This window comes from Macrobrachium nipponense, chromosome 4 (assembly GCF_015104395.2).
Source record: "Macrobrachium nipponense isolate FS-2020 chromosome 4, ASM1510439v2, whole genome shotgun sequence".
In the NCBI taxonomy this organism is placed as follows: Eukaryota; Metazoa; Arthropoda; class Malacostraca; order Decapoda; family Palaemonidae; genus Macrobrachium; species Macrobrachium nipponense.
This window is the reverse complement of record NC_061100.1, coordinates 110,587,879-110,595,378: the sequence shown is the minus strand read 5'-3', so window position 1 is coordinate 110,595,378 and position 7,500 is coordinate 110,587,879. Positions and strand designations below refer to the sequence as shown.

Here is a 7,500-nt window from a genome sequence, read left to right as displayed (position 1 = left end):
ACGTGACGTCTCTTTATGTTAATCAGATTTCGAAATGTGAATTTCGCATCAATGAAAACAGGTCTTTGAAATTTACATATAAATAATGACGACTAAACTCGTTAGTCATCGAAATGAACCACCTTTAATGTCTGCCACTGATTGCACTCAAAGCTTTATTATTATTATTTTTTTCGTAACCTTTCAATTAACAAAAACTAAGTGAAAATGACAGGATTTAATTAGCTCGATTGCCTTTAATCATAAGAAACAAATTGGTACATTTAATTCCATCGTTAATTCAGTTGATTTTTCCTTTAATATTGGTGGAAAGAGGCGCTTCATACACATCCGAACATAGTCTCTCTCTCTCTCTCTCTCTCTCTCTCTCTCTCTCTCTCTCTCTCTCTCTCTATATATATATATATATATAATCTATATATATATATATATATATATAGTGATACTATTTTGATTTCTAAACACCAAGAAAACGTATTGTAAGTTATTCTTAAAATCCCCAAAAAGTTTAAATTTGCGGGAGTTTCATTCATCTTGTCTTGAACTAGCTTATCATGCACTGTTCCATATTCTTGATATTTGTTTAATCTTCACTAAATTTACTCTCGGACTCTCTTATGTACACGTTCATTCTCTCTCCCTAGTTTCTGCAGTTTCTCCTCACTACCCAAATCAGTACTGCTTCATTTGCAAACACCAGCCTTTAGTTATGGGAATGAGGCTAGGAGCCGTAAAATACAGCAATAGATTTCAGAGTTAAAAAAAAAAAAAAAAATTCTTGTGACTTCTAACGTACGATGAAACAATGAAATTTTATCGTACATCTTATATGAGGTTATTATCAACTCACATATAACAAGTTCACTGGATGCATCGAAATATATAAAATATTATTAAACTAATATTATTTTCTTTTTAAAGAAAGCTATAATCTTGCTTTCATGGGACATAAGCCAATATTAATGATAACGGTGAACACTGTCGCCAGATATTACTGTATCATCTGTTAACACCCTCAGCTGTTCCTTAGACCAATCACAACCTACTTCACTCTCCCACAAACTTATAAATGGTTTTTGCCCTTTCTCTGGCTAATTTTAGCATAATAACAAAAACAATATTGATTGTCCATGAATAGATACCACACCTATATCTAAGACCCACTTCTGCAAAAACCCAAATACTTTATCATCTACGAATCTCTCTCTCTCTCTCTCTCTCTCTCTCTCTCTCTCTCTCTCTCTCTCTCTCTCTCTCTCTCTCTCTCTCTCAAACTTCTAATTACTCAGGATGCTTTACCTTGCACACGACACTTCCAATATATCAATTTTTATTATAAAGTCCATGTATACAAGATATAGCTTTTTCCTTTGCTATCACATCACAGTACTGTCTCTTCATTAAATTCTGAGCTATATATTTTACCCATATCCAGACCTATATTAATATGTCCCCTATCACACAGTCTGTGAGGTATTGTGAATGACATTATGCCTAGAAATGTTTTGTAATCTCCTCTGAAAATGTCCATCTCAATCATGGAAGCAGTTATTTTCCTCCTTCATGTCTAGGGAACATTTTTCTTTTCATTCCGACATACCTTCCACACCCTGAACGTTTTATAGTGTGGATCAAACATCAATATAACATTTTTGTCTCCAGTTCTTCCTCAAGCCAATTCCTATGATAATACAAGGGATTCAGGTCTCTCTCTCTCTCTCTCTCTCTCTCTCTCTCTCTCTCTCTCTCTCTCTCTCTCTTTGAACGAGGTCCCCCCCCAACCCCCCCCGATATGACCTGATTTCTAGATTACAGATGGGAGAGGGGGCCGGGGCAGGACACCCCACGGAAATTTTCCATTTCAAAGGGAACCCAACAGAATTAAAGGGTTTCATGGGTCCGAGGTTGGTGTCTCCTCCTTTTGAACTTGGTCCTTTTTTGGGGGGAGATGCGGACGTGGAAAATATTCATGACATTCTTCAAAAAAAACTTTGGGTCAGGTTAATGAGGTTCTCGTCAAATAACCACGGGGCTTATTATCTCTCAGAGTGAAATACAAAGTTCCTTTTGATGTAACATGAAATTCATTACGGGCGCTGCGTCAACGAAACTACTCATTAAAAACAGAGAACAGCCTTTGTTATCTCCGTCATACACGAACTCGTTAGGCTGGAAATTGAGTTAATAGGAGGACGAGTATGGAGATTGTTATAAAACTTCATCACAATAGCCCGTTTTTATTTCATAACGTAAAGTGTCATTACGTTAGGTAATTTATTTCTAGAAAAAATTACGCTTTCATCTGCAAATCATTCTGCAAGTATTATGGCCACTTTTTTTTTTATAAAGGGACTATTCTCAAAATCATCAATGTGTATGCCATTTAACCAATTTCAAACTAATTACCAAAAATATTAAATTCTTTTCACATTTTGATTTTGATAATTGTTTCGTGACTATTTAAAAGCCATACTATTTTGTATTGAACACCATATTCTTTGGAAGCTTGAATTTCAACTCAATGGTAATGTCTTCTGTGTCCATCTTCCATATGATTAACATAGTCCATCTGATTGATAATAATAATAATAATAATAATAATAATAATAATAATAATAATAATAATAATAATAATAATAATAATAATAATAATAATAATAATAATAATAATAATATACTGTATCTATAAGTCCACCATGGCTTCATTTCCATCAACATAAAGATTCTTTGAAAATAAGGACAATGTGTTACCAAAGAAGCAGAGGAACAGTACAAGTAAGACAAGTTCCCTCTGAAGATGTTTATTAATGAGGAGGAAAATCAAAGACGAAAGAATATAACCTTGATAAACACATAGAAACAAGGAATTTGACGTCAAAAGAGAAACAGACGAGAAACACGTAAAATGTTGGACAAATAAAAAAAAGTACTATGGCTCAACGGGTCTGTTTTCTGCGATCTATATCATTATTTCAGGTAAGGCACAGTACTATCCAGATAGGAGGAAGTACTTGAATACAAACATAAACGTGATGTTTTCCAAGATTTTGATTCGTCAAGTATAGTAGCAAGAATCGTCAAGTATAGTAAGAAAAAAGATTCCTGAATCGGGGTAAAGATGAAGGAATTCAGCTCTAAACCAGAGATAATCTACTCCTGTATAAAAATTTTCATTCACTGTTATTCATATACGTCCCCCAATTTATAACTTTAAAGAACAGTGGAAGCCTTGTGACGCGCACAGTGTATAAAAAATTAATTATAAGTTGAAAATTGAAAAAGAAAGCATTAAGTGACCAGACTATAAAACACTACTGGGATTCCAATACGTGGCAATGCAACACTAAACAGAAAAATGAAATATGAATTTTCTAATGCTGTGAAATACTATATCTTTAAAAAATCTGAAAACATAAATATCGCTTCTAATAGAAACATCAAAGTGTAGAGAAACCATTTTGAATCATTCTAGAAAGAAAGATCAAACGACCTAGGAGTCTGGTAGTGACAAATTCAACATTCCTCGATCAAAATCGCGTCTGAGATCAAACCAGGGGCTGTCGATATGATACGCCAACCATTGTTCTACGTTATGTGCAAAACCACAAATAAGAAAATTCCTGGGTTTTCGCTATTATTAATTTCAGTAAAAAAAAGTAAAAGAAAAGGAACGAATCCATTATTAATGAGGCGAATGATAAAAGTAATGGAATCCACTGATTCTTCTCCCGGATTCCCCACTTGTAAGAGAAGTTTAGTTAGCAATTCAGCCTTTTTCTGAGAAAGAGGACATCGCCATTCAACTCGTGGCGGGGAGATCAAAGCGCGATCAGAAAAGGGGGAAAGACTTTGATCGAAGAGTATTAAAAGAATTAATTCTTCAAGGGATGAAGAGGTGATGTATGAATGGTGAAACAAACGTGAAGACATAAAGGAACTGATTAAACATAAAAAAGTAACATTGATAGGATGAAATAGTCCAATATATCATATACCATTTCAGATTAACTGGAAGGGTAATAATAAGTAAAAAAAGGCTTGAGGAAACGTTAAAGAATGTAGATTTGATGAGAGAATTGGATGATGACAATAAACATGATTATCAACTTCAGAAATCTTTAAATAAAAATTAAATAACGATAAAAGGCATTTCCTTCTGGAGTAAAAAAAAAAAGTATTACTATGCTGACTGAATGGTAGGAAAGTCAATTTAAATAAAAAAACAGAAACAAAAAAACAAGGCGTGAGCCGACCTACCGCTTACATTATATTCCTAGCTTTTAAAGTAAATTAAGTTGTGCTAAAATCTATGGTCAAATAAAGCATTGTTTCACCGACGAAAATTTAAATAAATACGTTATTTTTTATTGTCAATATTTTTTCTGTACCGCTTAACATGCACATTATTTATTTTTTACATTTTCATTCTAATAAATCAATCATAAATATCCTATCATAGAATTTCTGTATCTTTGACTCGACGCGAAACACTTTTTTCAGACCTTTTTAGGCTTTACCACAGACCTTTCCTACCCCCCAACAAGAACGACAACAACAACAAAGTAGTCTGTAGGCTTACTCCCCGAGTATGCGAAAATACTGATCCTTTAATGGGAAGCGAGTAAAGTTGCTTCGTTACCGAATAAGATAAAAACAAGTTGGAATGCCATTCCCAATTATCATTCCAAATTAACTTCATGTGTACATAAGCGGTACATTTAAATAGGGGCTCTTTATACACCCATTCTCTAGGATTGGACGCCAGAAGTTATTTTAATTACACAAAGACATCTCCACTTACAATAAACTCAGACATAACAATGAACTCTAATGTCCTCTAATTAAAACTTTCTCGCGAGAACGCCGAGAGAGCAACTTAAACTGAATTTAGAAACAAAAAAGTGAAAGTAGAAATCACTAGACTCGACTACGTCTGTTTTGTGAGTTCTGTAAAGACAAACGCTTGCTAGACGTGATTGTAATTTGAGCTCGGGAACTGTTTTACATTTCGCTCTGAGTCAAAGGCGCGTCTCTGGGTTCATTGGACGCAGTGTCTAGTTTTTGGGACACAGTGATGTCGTCATACTGAGCATTTTCTTACATTTCTTTTTATTTAATCTACATAACATTTAAGTATTGGTTTAATTCTTCTGTCAATTTGTTAGGTTTTGCATCAAGTTTTAGTTCTCTGTAGAAGGGAACCACTGAGATGGTTATTTGTCTGTCCGTCCGCACTTTTTCTGTCCGACCTCAGATCTGCAAAAATACTGAGGCTAGAGGGCTGCAAATTGGTATGTTGATCATCCACCCTCCAAGCATCAAAATAACAAATTGCTGGCCCGTGGCCTAAGTAGTTTTTATTTCATTTAAGGTTGAAAATAGTCTTGATCGTGCGTCTGGCACCGCTATAGAGGCCGATAATACAGGGCACCACAAGAAAAATACGGATAGTTTCAGTGTGGAAAATACCGTATGTGGTAATATTCTATTTCCCTCGAATTCGTGGTTTTTCATGATCATCACGATTCGACGACGCTTTTTTTTTTAGCATAAATTAAGCTAGAGAATATTCAGGCTGTGTTTTTTTATATTTTCTGGAGAGCTTGGACGATTAGATGGTACTTAAGTAATTAGAAGATTTTTACTGAATGGGCAAATCTTGCTTAGTAATGTTACACAAACAGCTGAGTGATTAGACGTCGAAGTCATGTTTCGTGCTAGAATGTGTAATGTTTCTGCTACTATTTGATGTCAAGATAAAGTAAGCAATGCCATCAGTAAGGGGATACAATGACAGGGGTATTAAAACCCAGCTTGTATAATGACTAGATTGTTGTTGGAATAAGAAGTAACCACTATTTGAAAACAATATATATACGTATTTATCTATCTATCTATCTATCTATCTATCGATATTATATATATACATATATATATGTACTATATATATATATATATAATATATATATATATATATATATATATATATATATATATTCGTTCTCTTGTTATTACAGCAGCTTGCTCTTTAATATCCTTATCATTGTATCACCTTACTGATGTCGTTACTTACTTATCTTGACATCAAGTAGTAGCGGAAACATTGCACATTCTAGCACTGTACAACTGTTATCCTTCTCTATATATTTACGTAGTATACTACAGAGAAGGTAGTGAAATATGGATAACGATCCCGTAGAGTCCAACAAACGTTTTCTGGCCGATGGATCCTGGAGCCGCAGTTCGGAGTATTCCTTTCGGTACGAATATGGAGACAAAGAACTAGTGCTTCGGACGGTAGCAATGCTGTACTGTCATTATTCATTAGGGAATGATTATATTGGACCGGGCGAGAATTTTACGGGTTATTCCACTTATTTCTCTACCTTATCTATTGCAAAGAGAATAAAACTGCTGGATGTAAGCTGCTGATGTATTTCTCTCTACAGAACTATGAACGCTGGTCAACTGTTATTCAGTATAACGTAAAAATTACACGAAAAATGAGAAGACGTCAGTTAATTAACTCGTATGATGCTGCCATCCTATTTGACTGGACATCATTCAGAAAGGGTCAACTTCCTTCTATTAATAAAAGAATAATAATAATGGTAGTTAGAAATATAAAACATGGCATAGAGGTCAAACAATATGGATGTGTGCTCCACAGCTCATGTGATAGGATGTCATTGCTACCCTGAACGAAAAAAAAAGCCTCTATTGTAATCTGTAATTCTACTGTCGAAAATAGCAGAGTAGTAATTACGGATGTCAGGTCAAAAGTGAATTAGGATTCCAATCTGTCCATCCGGCACACGGCTAACATTTGAAAGACCTATTCACTCTCCATATTTGATGATCGTGACCTTTTCTTTCTCCAGACCACAGTCACTCTTCCCTGCCTCTTTTCTTTCACTTCTCCTTTTTTCATTATCAGTCCTGTCCATTTCACCTACTTCATAATCCTTACCACCACACATTCGAAATTTCCTACCAAAACATGTTGTATATTACCTGTCGCAGTATCCTTTCTTTTTTACCGTAGTATTAGGGTTTGCTAATTTTAGAATGTTGCATAGAATGTCAATGTGATAACCGTTTTCTGACTAACTAAAATTTTGCCTAAAAATCTCTAAGTGTTTTCTGACTTGAGAACAGACTTAGCGCATTAGCAAACACTTTGCAATAACATATACAATGTCGCCGTGTTATTTTCTCTCTACATCAGCATGTTACAAATTAAAACCATTCCCATTACAAAATAAATCATGAGGTTCGAAAATACCAGTCCCAAAAAGGTATAAACATTTTAATATTCTACTTAGGTCGAGGCCAGGGCCATAACGGCCGAATTCGGATACGTTGTTTACCTTGGCTGCGACGTCGTTATATGTCGTGATTTTCCCAGTACCAATTACAGCCTCCCTTGCTAATACGTTAAGTACTTCGTACACCTCCAATTAGGAACGAGGCCTTTCGCTTACAGATAACTGAAAATGT

At 34.8% G+C, this 7,500-nt stretch overlaps 1 protein-coding gene across 2 annotated transcripts in view; it reads right to left on the bottom strand.

Annotated features, from left to right (window-relative positions):
• LOC135211702 (arrestin domain-containing protein 2-like) overlaps window positions 1-7,500 on the bottom strand; it is a 362,806-nt gene that overhangs the window by 147,182 nt on the left and 208,124 nt on the right. The window lies entirely within an intron of this gene.